Source organism: Ostrinia furnacalis, unplaced genomic scaffold, assembly GCF_004193835.3.
Source record: "Ostrinia furnacalis isolate ACB-3 unplaced genomic scaffold, ASM419383v2 OfSCF7464, whole genome shotgun sequence".
In the NCBI taxonomy this organism is placed as follows: Eukaryota; Metazoa; Arthropoda; class Insecta; order Lepidoptera; family Crambidae; genus Ostrinia; species Ostrinia furnacalis.
Genome location: NW_021137703.1, coordinates 452,997 through 468,544, shown reverse-complemented (window position 1 = coordinate 468,544; position 15,548 = coordinate 452,997).

Genomic DNA, 15,548 nt, shown 5'->3' with positions numbered 1-15,548 from the left:
TGTCTTGCCGCATGTATTTTTGGCATCCCTCGTCGGTTCGATGTAGGGGCCACACAAGGCTCTATACTCAGTCCGCTGTTATATTTAGTTCCTGAAATAGTTTTTTATACATAAAACAAGCAAGCAATCGATATTATTATGAGAAATCGAATATGAAATTCCACTCAACGTGTAGTAAAAGTTTCAGAAGCGATTACGAAGAAACGATTCTCAAGCGGGACTCAAAATAAGTTATTAGCGTTGTTATGATGCGTGAAGCGTAAAGACAAAGGGACGCCGTTTAAGGGCACCACGCGATAAGGCTATGGCCACACTACTGGACACTTGCGTTAGGAAAATATGATCGTGAATTCGTGGACTAATCGCAGTTAAATAAACAGTAAAATTATTGCGCACTAGCCATGCTACACTTTTAAACAGCAAATCACAAGTTTGCATTAGCCAATCCAAGACTCTACTTTATCTTGGTTGTGTCCACTTCGGCAATGAAATAGGTACTAGGTTATGATATTGACTGTGTTGTTCAATAAAGATCCATTAATAAAGATCTCCCCAATGTCTAGATTTGACCTCCAGACGGCACCTGTGCACTTGAAGGTAGACTGGAAACAAGGGCGTGGCGCAGGTAGCACGCACTAGGTGTGACAGTAGCCTAACGGAATGTCATACCCTTCCCAAGGTCGCTGTCGATGCGTGATTGGAATGCCCAGGCTTACATTCTTGCGACGATTCAATATTTGATTTCTTGTACTGCGTAGTAATCAACGTTCGGGAATAACTTAGTTTGTCTTGAACTAATTGGTAATTTGAAGTTGATGAGTCCGATGTTTTATTCACAAATATTGTACACTAGTCTGGAAATTTAATTTCTTATCATGAAAGCGAAGATGCTTCAGCAATTCGCAAATTACAATTTCAATATTTGCTTCTAACCCAGTGGTTCCCAAAGTTGTCTGGGCTACGACTCGTCTAATATAAGTTTCCAAACTCGGGACTAACCTACAGGTTTCGCCTGCTGCCCAACGTTTGCATCGGTAGGGTGGTGTTTCGTTCTACAGGCAGGGCCCGCTCAACGTTCGCGAGTCGCGATCCATAGTTTGGGAAACCCTGTTCTAGCCAATTTTCTACGCAATTAAACTTATTTTGATCGTCTTTCGTTCGTTCAGAATTTCATTTAGGCAACAAAAGTTATCTCACTTGTATCTCTCGGCATCTGTAAAGTTATGCAATATTTCTGGGAAAATTGTCCCTTCAGCATTTACGCAAAAAATATTCCATGAAATTGTTATTCTCGTAAACAAGTAGAATTTTGTAGTGCCTTCTATCTAATTTTGTTACTAATTGTAGTTTAATTCTTGTTAAGTTAAATGTAGGTCGTGCTTTAAATTGGCTTGGATTTCGCTCCAGATCATTTCAAACTTAATTAAAGTGCGATGCTTTATTAAATTATTCCAGCAAGGCGTGCTACGTGATCAGAATTCGTAGCAGAGATAACTTGGCGTTTGCTGTCCCTGCCTTGGAATTAATGACTTCTAATGGCTGGCTGGCTTCAGCCACAGCATACAGTACAGCTGTTACAGTGTGCTTACTCTTTATCACTGCAGAAATAAGCCTTATTTGGTACAAAACAAAGTTGGTTTCAAGGTTGCCATATGATGCTTGGAGAGCTTGTTTGTTCCAAAAGCAACAGATTTCGATTGTCAGTTAGAAGCATTCGATCCATAATATTTGCATTTCACTCATAGGTATGTCATAACCGAGCTTCTACTTATTAAGCAAACGAAACCTTACTTAAATCACACACACGTTAATGCAATCTTGAGAAGACTATCTATGGTCTACCTGTGCATATTTGAACTTTGATCATCAGCTCAAATATAATTCTTCACAAATTTTTTGTTCAGGTAACCATTTTGTACCTCTGCCATCTGTGTTTCTGTAACTTAACTCCGGTAATGAAGATGGGGCCAGTAGATAAACCAGCTGTTAAATGTTAGAACCCAGTTTGAGGAAGGGTAGCTAATGATAATTTCGAATGATGAGTATGAGTGCTGTTCACTGGGTGGTTTGGCTATATTACTAGTTGGCTATTTTTGGTAGAAGTATGGCTGTTTATGAAAATTGGGAAGCACATTTCAAGATGAAAATATCTTTGATCTTTCTGTGAAAACCGAAATCCATGCCACGGCAAGTAATTAGTTTAATCAATACTAATAATTACTATCGTATGAGAGCACGTTTCACAAGTAATGATGAGGTTTATGATGTGACATCGATTGAATACATTTTCCCTCTCGTATTACTTCATGAAGCTAAGTATAACTTAATAACTATGGACAATTAAGTCCCAATACAGATGAATACAATGATTGATGTACCTACTCGTATTCTCTGTAGGTACGAACATCTTTCAGGTTTTGCGTAACTCGGTGCAAGTTTCCAAAACTAATTACAACCGCAATTAAACGAACTTGAGCCACGATTTCTGAGTAAAAGGCAATTAACCCGAGGCCTGTTGAAGTNCTGTAAAGCTATGCAATATTTCTGGGAAAATTGTCCCTTCAGCATTTACGCAAAAAATATTCCATGAAATTGTTATTCTCGTAAACAAGTAGAATTTTGTAGTGCCTTCTAATTTTGTTACTAATTGTAGTTTAATTCTTGTTAAGTAAAATGTAGGTCGTGCTTTAAATTGGCTTGGATTTCGCTCTAGATCATTTCAAACTTAATTAAAGTGCGATGCTTTATTAAATTATTCCAGCAAGGCGTCTGCTACGTGATCAGAATTCGTAGCAGAGATAACTTGGCGTTTGCTGTCCCTGCCTTGGAATTAATGACTTCTAATGGCTGGCTGGCTTCAGCCACAGCACACAGTACAGCTGTTACAGTGTGCTTACTCTTTATCACTGCAGAAATAAGCCCTATTTGGTACAGAACAAAGATGGATTCAAGGTTGCCATGAGTGCTTTGTTTGTTCCAAAGATTTCGATTGTCAGTTAGAAGCACTCGATCCATAATATTTGTTTCACTCGTAGGTATGTCTTATCCGAGCTTCTACTTATTAAGCGAACGAAACCTTACTTAAATCACACACACGTTAAATGCAATCTTGAGAAGACTATCTTTAGTCTCTACCTGTGCATATTTGAACTTTGATCATTAGCTCAAATATAATAATTCTTTACATTTGCTCAATTAACCATTTTGTACCTCTGCCATTTACATAATATGTGCCTTAACTCCGCTAATGGAGATGGGGCTAGTAGATAAACCAGCTGTTAAACGTTAGAACCTGTGAGAGTTTGACTATTTGGCTGTTTTAGTAGAAGTATGTCTGTTTATGAAAATTGGAAAACACATTTTAAGATGAAAATATCTTTGATCTTTCTTTATAAAACCGAAATCCACGCCACGGCAAGTAATTAGTTTAATCAATACTAATAATTACTATCGTATGAGAGCGCGTTTCACATGTACCTTCAAGTAATGATGAGGTTTATGAATTTATGATGTGACATCGCTTGAATACAGTTTCCCTCTCGTATATTACTTCATGTAGGTATGTATAACTTAATAACTATGTATAATTAAGTCCCAATAAACATGAAAACGATGATTGATGTACTCGTATTCTCTGTAGAGTCGAACATCTTTCAGGTTTTGCGTAACTCTGTGCAAGTTTCCAAAACTAATTACAACCGCAATTAAACGAAATTGAGCCACGATTTCTGAGTAAAAGGCAATTAACCCGAGGCCTGTTGAAGAAACGGAGCCTCCATAACGAAATCTGTTGGGAATAATTTTCGAAGTTAATCCCTTTCTTGTTGCTATCGAAGTTCCTCTCGGTGTCAAATTAATCCCACTAAAACATTTTCATATAAACTATTGCTAAGACGAAACGTATGGCTCGCACTGTGAAAAATTTATTAGAACTCATGTAGAATCAAAAGCTTCTAACTCTACAACAATTAAATGCTAACAAGGTATTTTATTAGTTGCAAATTAGTTGCCCTTTTTTTAAACTGCCGAAATAATAATAAGCCTTGTTTAAAATGTACCTACCTTTATTCCAAAGGAAAAGCTATGTATGTATTCCATATGATACTTTAATGATACAGAATTGATTGATTCACAGTTGTAAATCTTATTAATATGGTAAGTAAATAATATGATACATAGTACATAGTTTTATCCTAATCCGTATACTGNTACATTTGTGCCCATCATCCTTTGAGATTTCTATGAATTATGTGGAACGGCTTGCGTGGATATCTTTTGTACCAGTTCTACAAAATTTCCTCGGAAAGCATAAGGCTGACAACTATGTAGAGTAGTATAGGATGTGCTGGTTCAATTCAAAGATTTAGGCTGTTATAATGGGTATAAAATTAAACTATCTAAACAGTAACCCAGATCCACTCCAACAAAATTTAGAAGAACTAAGCGAAGAACAAGGAAAACGTTTTCACCAAGATATAAAAACAATGGAGAGTAGATACCATGGAAGATGGGACACTTATATGATGATCGACTACTGTTGGGAATCATGCGAGATTGCCCAAGTAAGTTTCATTCGAAAAAATCACTCAAAAGACAACTTCTTAATGTTTAATGCTAATAAAAATAAATATTAATTGTGAAAATTGGATTCACTTATCTCGGGAACTAGAGCTGATAGAGAAAAACTGATAACATTTTCGATATCGCCATGTAAGACATACTTAAAATCAGGTCTTAAATCCCCGGCACCAAAATGGCTGTAGGCCAGTGTTATTATATACAAAGGAGCTTCTTGCTGATTATGTAATTGATTGCTAATAAATGTATTTGATGAACTAACATGGAACAGCCAGATAAATATAATACATACTCTTTGATGTTCTGATTGGGTCGGAATAGGGTGAATGTACAATGATAAGGCAATAAAGTGATATTAATTGGACCCAGCGACGCGCGATACAGACGCCAAGCCGGATTAGTAACACAAACGATCATAAGTGACCCTTAATAACATCAAAGGGTGACACCTATGTTGAAAATTCTTATCTGTTTCACACACCACAATCTCCCAATTCCTACTCGGTGGATCCTATACGATTAGAATCACAAATTGGAAATAATATTGGAGCTATTTAAACGAACTTTTCATTATTACTACACATTGTGATTCGTGAACCAGATGTCGTGAAATTAGTGACAAAGATGAACCAATATTGAGGAACACAGCAATTCCTATATTTTGTGTGCGAATTCGTACGCAAACGTAGATCTCGAAATATTTTTTGAATGTATTGAAGAATTGAAAACTTATCCTTTCCCTTTTCTCAGAAAGTTCGAAATTGCGATCTATTATCAAGTGTCAGACTGCGCAATAAATAAGACAATATATTTTTAAAGGACGACATGTAGGTCTCTACAGGTCTTGAGGGCGAGAGGAGGGCACTAAGATTAATGTGCCTGTAGACACTTGATAGGTCCTTCCAGTCCCGGGAGACTGGGCTCGACGCTTACATATAGCTGCGGTCATTTTGATAAATAAGCAGCCGGTAAATAATTAAGGAGCATGTTTCAGCGGTGCCCGTTTAACGGATTTATGTTAGTTTATAATTTAAAATACTATTCAAGAAGAGTCATTGATACAAATAAATAATAATAAATAGCGCCACTCTTGTGGCGGAGTTTTGGGCTGACACTGTGTAGGTTTTTTGTCGACACGAAAAGAAGAAGAATAGCGTAAACATGGCATTATATTCTTTACTAAATTATTATGGATGGATTTTAAGGAGTAATTTGAGAAAGGCATCTATATGAATAAAGGTTTTACATTCTATACTTCTAGATGAGATAGGTATTTTGGATAATTATTCAAGCAGCTTGATTGGGGTTGGACAGCTAAGTAACGAAAGTTTAAAGCTAGCTATGTGATGAGGGATGGATCGGTATCTAGTAATTAAATTAAAATAAGAATAAACTACACTTTGAAACGGCCAGTGTCCATAAAAGACAGAACGAGACGGTATCAAATTCTGAATCGTCAAGTGGCAAAAATCGGAACTAATAGGTAATAATAATCCAGTATTGATAGTAGCGCTCTCCTATCTCATAGCTGAGATAATTCAGTGTCGTACACCTACTATACAATGTCATGTCATGATTAATCAATTTGAAGTCATCTGACAGGACATCATTAGTTACGTTCTTTGTGGAATATTATATAAGACTTCTATCTACGGTAAATCGCATGAAACATTATTGTCGTAAATTCATTTATTATCCAAGCTTCAGATGCAAACAATATTTCTTATTCAAGTCCCTACAATATATCACCCATGGTAATCCTTAGGGGTGACGCACACTTGATACTTTGGGTTTCAGTGGATGTACTTTCTTAATTGTAACAGCTATTTTATCTGGTAGGCATAGCTTACACGATGGCACCTCCCATTCAACACAAGGCTACGAAGTAATTGACTATGTTTTTCTTGAGCATAAATAATTTTCTGTTAGGCCCAGAACAGACGGTGAAACGCAACTGCAACTTTGTGATGATTCTGATGAATGAAACTGAAAGTTTTAAACTGGTCGCGTCATGTGTGGTCTCTCAACGGACGCTATGGCAGAAACTTAGATGCAACTCAAAAGTAACTAGCAGTTGCAGTTTCGTTGCAGTTGCGTTTCACCGTCTGTTCTGGGCCTAACAGAATCTAAATTATTTATCAAAATGGTTTCTGCAGCATGGATTTTATGGGCATTATTCGAGTGTATTTGCGCTCTTAAAAGCGTTTCTTCCCATAAATAAGTGCTCAACACAGCTGAAACCCTTTAAATTACACGCCAGCTGATCTCCAAACCTATAAATCAAAACAGTTGCGGGTAGGAAGGAACACGCAAGAGGATCGCTATCCGTGAAGATTGATTAAGCATTACGTTAAACGAAAGCCCGGGGAAGTGGAGACTAATCGCTTATCGTTAGTGGACGGTAGAAGTAATGGGATTTGCTAGACTACTCTGTATCCAATAAGATTAACTAGTGGTGCGTTCACTAGGGACGTTATTTTTAGTAAGAGCTGGCGTTCCCATCAACAGCCAATAAAAACCCAACCATTGAAGGCCAAGCCATGTTATGTAATGACCCTACTAAATCACGCAAATGGTAAACGAATCCCTTTACGGCTTAGGCGATAAAATTACCGGGTATTTTTTATAAACCCCTTTTGGGACGGCTCTCGTGCGTTATACTAGGACAAATCCGGGACATCCTGCATAGACACAATGACAGGCTTAACGTCAAATGGCCATGATAGAATTTCAAAATGCACGCTACATATCACCATCAGCCCACTTCTGCTGTCGGCCTTAAGGCCCCGGGTGCATGCTTGGATTGCTCGGTTATGCTTTTCGCAGAGCTTTGTGTATGTTATCTTTATTTTTGATGCTGGTGCTGGTAGGTGCCTTCTTATAAAAGCGACAAGTGGTCATGAGACATAACATAATCAAATTAACCAATAATAGTGTTGATGGGTGCCTCCTACATACGGTAAATGGCGTCTCTAATCCAAATGACTGCTCCTATACATAATAAAAACAGTGACTAACACGCTCCGACGCAATTCTAATCTGAATCACGTTCCTAAGACGTCGGTCGCTGAGTTCTTGTGGGCAGTGTTTAATCGGTAATGTGTGATCGAGCTATTAGTACAAGGAAAAGTTAACGTTTAGTGCAAACAATAAAGAACAACGAAAATCGATTGTGTGTACAGTTGCCAATTTTCGTCAAGAATTGGAGAATTTGTACCTAGATGACGTCTTGGGGAACGCGGGGGTTGAAGCAAAAAAGGTAATTGATATCTTTGATTTTTTTTATTCATCATCTCATCACATCACATCAGTCAAATAGAGCAGATTTTTTTTTGTGCACACAATAAATAAATATTGAGAATCATAGCATATGGATATTATGTAATTTTTTTTATTTCTGATTTTAAAGTTAAGAAAACATCTCTTTCAAGTGTCTTCTTTCGACAAAAGGCAGTATGGCCTCTCTACAAGTCTATCTCCATTCTCTGTACTAAAGTTATTTAATATTGGTTCAGTAGTTCAGACGTAAACACGTAACAAACAGACACAGTTACTTTTCATGACATTAGCAGAACTTTCATGATTATTAACTTTCTACTATCTCTACTACTTCACAACTCAAGTTATATCAAGCGGAGTTTACAGTCGAGCGGTGTGCGCCAAAAGTCCGTCTTCAACTAAGTTCTATGCAGTTTGTGACGGTTTTAACTAATTCAAACATTCCGGGGAAACGTTCCCGCTAGGGATGGCAGTTGGCAACTTTACCCTGTAGTAGTATACGGATACCTACTGTCGACGTCAAATCGGATATTTTTGTTGCAAAATAACACCTATTACCGTTGCACACTGAACATGTTCGATATGATGACAAACATAAAGTCACGTGTTAATTCGGCCTTAAAGACCTCTTTTAAACTATCACGATGCTATCGCATAAGAATGTCGAGAAGAAGAGGAGTACAAAGAAAATCTGATTAAGGCTTGGTATTTCTGCTAAAGTAGGTATTTCGCGCTGTCAAAATCTGCGCGCGCAATACTTCGCCGAAGACAGCGCGCCAAAGAGCTCTCGCGGCTACACAGTATAGAAATACGCAGTTGGTTAGGTTAGGTTGACTTCCTTCCGTTCAAGTGTCACACTCACAGCACTTTCTAATACAAATCATATCCAACTATCCAAGTGATACAAATTAAAACAACTTTCAAAATTTTTGGGAATATATTTTAGAATCGAATAAATATAGAATATAACTGCCAAAGTAAACACGGTTCAAAGAGGCGTGGCGTCACCCGACCTTCCGGAAGTTCCGCGCCGGCTAAAAGAATTTCAAGATTACGTCACCCGACCTATCGGTAGATCCTCGGGAGCTTGAGCGATTGGAAAAACATTTATGATCAGTTACTCGTAGTAGCGATTATTTAGAGCTTGGATAATAAATTAAAGTTGTTGCAATTCACAAAGCTTTCGTTCGTTTCAGCCAAATGACGTCCACTGCTGGACAAAGGCCTCCCCCAAGGTTTTCCACAATGAACGGTCCTGCGCTGCCCGCATCCAGGCTCTTCCCGCGACCTTTACCAGATCGTCGATCGATCACAAAGCTTTGCATGTGGTTAATTACATTAATCAGTACACGCATCAATTTTGTTCAGTCTTTTTGTTTATTAATAAATAAAAATATCATACTAAAATTGCATACATATTTGTTTGTATTGGTCTAGGTGTTTTCTTTCCATAATTTATGTATAACGTACGTACGAGGCTCTGTATCGAAAATCACTATGAGCAATAAGCATCACACACGGTTACCTAGAGTGCATTACCGCAGCAAAAAGCTTGCCATCTTAAATGAACGGTATAATATCGAGGTTTCGTCAGTACAGCTGTTGCGAACAAAGGTGTTTGTGTAGTGTAGTTGAGTTAAGAGGTCAGATTATTGAAATAATAAAACGAACATTTTATTTTTTAAATACATTTTAAAAATAATTTACATTACAGATAACAATGAGAGGATGACATTGCAAGGTGGTGCCAGTCCAGTCTAAAATCCGTTGATATNTAGATGACTTCTTGGGGAACGCGGGGGTTGAAGCAAAAAAGGTAATTGATATCTTTGATTTTTGTGATTCATCATCTCATCACATCACATCAGTCAAATAGAGCAGATTTTTTTTTGTGCACACAATAAATAAATATTGAGAAACAGCATATGGATATTATGTATTTTTTTTATTTCTGATTTTAAAGTTAAGAAAACATCTCTTTCAAGTGTCTTCTTTCGACAAAAGGCAGTATGGTCTCTCTACAAGTCTATCTCCATTCTCTGTACTAAAGTTATTTAATATTGGTTCAGTAGTTCAGACGTAAACACGTAACAAACAGACACAGTTACTTTTCATGACATTAGCAGAACTTTCATGATTATTAACTTTCTACTATATCTACTACTTCACAACTCAAGTTATATCAAGCGAAGTTTACAGTCGAGCGGTGTGCGCCAAAAGTCCGTCTTCAACTAAGTTCTATGCAGTTTGTGACGGTTTTAATAACTAATTCAAACATTCCGGGGAAACATTCCCGCTAGGGATGGCAGTTGGCAACTTTACCCTGTAGAGTCTGTCTGTCGACGTCAAATCAGATATTTTTGTTGCAAAATAACACCTGTTACCATTAGCTGGATATGGTTTTGTTGCAAAATAACACCTGTTACCATTAGCTGGATATGGTATCAAGATAACTAGTCACACACATTTGATTATGATTTTTATCACGATGCTGTCGCATAAGAATGTCGAGAAGAAGAGAAGTACAAAGAAAATCTGATTAATGCCCAATAATTATATTAAACAAATAACGCGATCCAGCAGATTCTTTTATGTTCTATTTATATTTACTTCTGTTTAAAAGACCCCGATGCCTGATATTTCACAATTCGGCATCCCTGTGTTCTACATCAAATAACACCAAACATTCAAAGGTGAATGCAAAAATTTTCTGTTCAGACAAATTGAAATAAAATGTTACGGGGATTTTACTTTAGCTGGATTTTGCGAAATTTGAGTCTTTGAGTTTGGCTTTGAGACGAGAAAAGTTTTTCGCTTCTACGTTTTATATAAAGATATTAAATCTCGGCGAGCTCTGCATAAACATGTGTGCAATAAAACTTTATGATCTGGCATACTTGGTATGGTTTAAAATTTTATGCTCGCAAACATTTTTATTTTAACAAAGCGTTCAGTTTGAGCCAAATTCTGTAGTTTAATTTCAGTTCTTATTTTATAGAATTTGTGTTTTTCCAAATAGAATAGCTGTTCGTACTTTCAACAATTGAAATAATTTACACAGTCAGTTATTGTGGTCACAGGCTGACTGACCGGTGCAACCCGGTCGAAACGTAAGGCAAATACGTAATATTTCAATATTACCTATCCGCGTATCGCGTTAAAACCTGTTTAAATTAATTCAATTTCCACACTAAATCATAGTTTTCAGCAAAGTTTTTACCGTTTTCCGATAAGATTAACGAGCTGCATGCCATTTCCACAATGGTTCTGATTTGCCTGCTCCGCGGCGGTTCCGAGCGTTCCATTTCACGGCATGGACTTGCATTTCTTGCCCATATCAAAAGGCAGGGCCGTAACTAGGGCACTAGGGCCCTTCAACATTTGTGCATGTGGACCTACACTTGTTCTGTCCAAGAAATTCATTGAGGCTGCTTATGATACTCTCTTCATATGACTCTTCACAGATACTTTTACATTAAGTCCTAATCCTAATTAAGACATAAGTTTAATTTCAAGGTAGACATTTAATTTCAATAGTTTTAGATTTGTCAACATTTTTATTAATACCAATAATTTTAATTAATAAATAACCATTTATATCATAGACACTGCACTACGAGCACCTGATCTAGAGTATCTTTAATGTAGAGTTTGAGACGAGTTCAATCAGTTAAGCGTTATTCTAGGACTATTCTAATTATGAGAATCAATAAATTAACCTGAAACATTTTAAGTGTTGCAAGACTCTCTCTAAGAACTTGCCAGTGACGTAACTGTAGAATGTGTGAAATAAATTGCGCTGGGCTCTTTCATCCCCTTTGTCCCCGCGGTACGTCCCTGCATCTGCTATATTGTATTCAGTGGAGCGTAAATTCGCTTCATTGTTTTGTATACAATGGCCACCGCGTGCGTGTCGGCACCCCGATCGAATCCCGAGTAATTAAAGTTCAGATTAAACACAATCACGGCCCAGTCAAATGGTTTGATAAGGGAAGATAATAAGGAGGGGTCGTCCTAAAATGTCACGAAATCGATAAATTCTAGTAAAAGGTTGAACTGTTTTCAGTAATACTGGCGATCGAACTCTACTGAAGCACACATTCTTTGATATTTTTAGAGGCATTAATATTAATACTAATAAACATTTATTATTTGTTGCAGGTATGTACGAAGCTTCATCAACATCAGTGAACCATAAAATTAAGGTGTAAGGTAAGGGTGATTTGTGCACATTACTTAAATAATTAATGTGCCAAAGTCTAATTCTGGACCCGAATGAAGCCCAGAAATAGGACTTGACTGAATGCACTTTTTGAGTAATATTTTTTTATTACTTATTGTTATTACTAACTTAAAATCTAGGATACATCCCTGATATTCAGCTTCATTCTCTACGAGGCTGTTTCATACTTATGAATGAGTGTCTTATTATGACTCGGTTGAATGAAAACCAATTTCCACGCGTACCTACACGAAGTTGTGGTCACAGCTGGCAAATAATATCGCCCATTGTTTACATTCCCGTTGAATTATGATGTACTTACCACTTATTATGACGACCGCAACGCACTCAAGCAATTTACATAAACATATTAAGCACTTATTTACACATGCAGGGTAATTTACCCCACAAAATATCGTAAATATTGAGGGTAAACTAATAGCAATAATAACTCGCGTGACTATTTGTCGTTTAAGCTAACATTATGCGACCTATGTCGTCTGAAACAAATGCGTTTGGGAGTTACTCTTGTTTTTTGTTCGTAATTTTTATTACAATTTAGTAGTGGGATGTCATCATCATCATAATTTCAGCCATAGGACGTCCACTGCTGAACAAAGGCCTCCCCCAATGACTTCCACATCGCACTGTTGGTAGCGGCCTGCATTCAGCGCCTTCCTGCTACCTTTATCAGGTCGTCGGTCCACCTTGTGGGTGGACGTCCCACATTGCGTTTTCCGGTACGCGTAGGGTTGCCAGGTCTAAAAACACAAAAGCCTGACTCGGTGCTTCATTTGGCCGGACATGTGACGTGGGGGGGAAGAGGGGTTGCAATTAGTATCATAGCTATAGCTCACGAGTGAGTATTATCATCATCGGTTGCCCAACATCCTGATGCGTGCGTTTCGTATTATTCTGTGGCTCGACTTTCGCCTGGCACGGCAGCCAAATAAAAAGCCGGACAGGCCGGACAACACAATATTTGGCCGGACAAGACCGTAAAAAGCCTCCATTCCAGAATCTTGCTGCCCCATCGGCCGTCAGTTCTGCATAATATGTGCCCTGCCCATTGCCACTTCAGCTTGCTAATCCGTTGGTCCGTAGTTGGGATGTAATTTGTTAGACTATTATTATTTCTTGTATCTCTGGATTTCTTTTGTTAGGCGCTCATGGGAATAGATCTAACCTGCCTAGAATACTTATGATGAGATAGAGATTATTAATATTATTGAATCTCAAGGAAAAACTTATAAATAGTTGTCCTTAAAACAACTTTAATAGTAACCATGACAGCGGTAACGAGCTTCTTTAACTGTTAATAACAAACTCAAAGTTTATACAAATCATCGTTACACCACGTTGCCAACGTAAACAAATCATTTGTCAAACATTTAGGTTTGGCATGATACACCAAATGACAGCTGCGGAGCGTATTTGGCATGATCCATCTACTGTCCTGCCAGCTGCATAATATTTCAATGAATTTGTAACCTTAACCCCTGGTGTTAGGGAAAAATTTCGCTTTCACTCAGTGGTCGACCACGTTGGATGCCCGTGCGCCTGTGCCAAAACCTTATCATCTGCCGGTGCTTAGCAATAAAAGTTTGGCCAACGTCCAGAGATGGACGTGTGATGTTCCTAAGTGCCTTCTGATGCAGATCTCCGGGTCTCAAACGTGATTTTATCGCGTTATTAAATGGTGCACAATTCAGAATTACTTCTGTCAGAAGTATTTAGGTTTTCAAGTATTCTCAAAGACTTGCCACCCTATTCTGCAACAAATCATTTATCTAGTATTTTCAAGGCCACAACTTGTAAGTATTGTGGTAGTCGATTTAAGCATAGCTATATCTAATTACCTATCTGCCTCCTGACACCAATACTCCGGCTCATGAAGTCTGACACTCCGAATGTTTTGGTTCAGTTACAAACCACAGCCACATGTAAAACACTGATGCTTTAGCTTCATGTTACTTCAACAATCTTTCTCGGCTTCCCATTTTAAAATTTCACCCAATGGCTATTCTATGACATCTACGAATGTATATTTCGTTTTCTCTTAAGGTCAATTTCACTTGTCATTGAAGCAATGACCTTAGATCCGCACGTTACACGATAACGCATTGTTAATGATAGTCGTAACTGGAGATGTGATGTAAGCGGCAGGTGCATCGGCCGCGCTCGTAAACACGTCCGCACGTCATTCACGTGCGTCGTGTGTCTACACTGTAGTGTATAAGTGTAGAGGTGTAGACAGTACACGGAAGATATACGACTGATGCGATCGCGAAAATAAGATCGTCTTATTCTTATATCATCATTTTGTTATTGTCCTTTGAAGTTGCTCCGTGCCCATCTACTAGCTAGATGAAGGGAAGACCAAAAGAAAATTGCTAGTAGAGGCTCGTTGGGTTTTACTGAGATCATTTATGGGATATCTTGGCTATCCTCGTTATTTTTCAAATCCCCTAATTTTATTTATCTGCTCTTATGCACGTGGACGTATTTTAACTTTAATTTTACAGCTGGTTGTATCACATACCAGGGATCTACTGTTTAAATGCGACGCTATTATTCAAGGCTAGACTATTTTACGCAGTAGCAAGCCAAGACCTTAAAACCAGGCAATTATTAATTCAAGCCGTTATATGACCTGTAAATAACATCAAGATATCTACCCCAGCCCAAACCAATAAACCACAAGCAAATCAAAAGGGACCTGAAGAGGATAATACTTAACCCTATCACTTAATCAGATTAAGATAAGACCTATCACTTCGCATTAACTAATGGAATTAACGGCCCTTCCCTTAAAACACCTCTCAAAGTTCGCTCGGCCACAACTCGACGGATCTTAACCGACGAGTTTGATTGATCGTAACAGAAACACATCTCGGTAGGGACGCGTATCAGAGTTTATGTAATTTTAGTGTTAAAGATCAAAGGTATCTTACATAAAACCTTCTATATCTATACCATCTAATCTAAACAAAAAGTTGTTTAGAGGGAAGGATACTTGTACTTATTCATTCCATTCGCCTGGTTTCAGATTCGTGGAATAACGCATTTGATCTCCTAAGTTTATATGAGATCCTCTTTTGCTTTTCTTCTTTGGAAAGCCTTGAACTTTTTCTGAGCTAATGCTACGGCTCCCAAAATTTCCTATATGCTCGACTCGTAGGTTCAGTCTAAATCAGGATTGAGAGATAATTTTGCATTATGAATTAGATTCTTTTAACGTTTTTAAAATTCTGGATGCTTGTGGTCTACGTCTTCTCCAAATTCATTTCTTTTCTACATTTTTGCTAGAGTTTGTCCAAATTCAGAGTTGGCAACCCTGTGTGTGTACTCGTAGAGTGATTAATACATCGATAAAGAATGCTTTTATCTGGTTGTTTCGTAATGGAGGGCGGAGGTGTTTTTGCCAATTTTTTCAAGTGCCAGTCAATCATCTTGAGCTTGATTTATG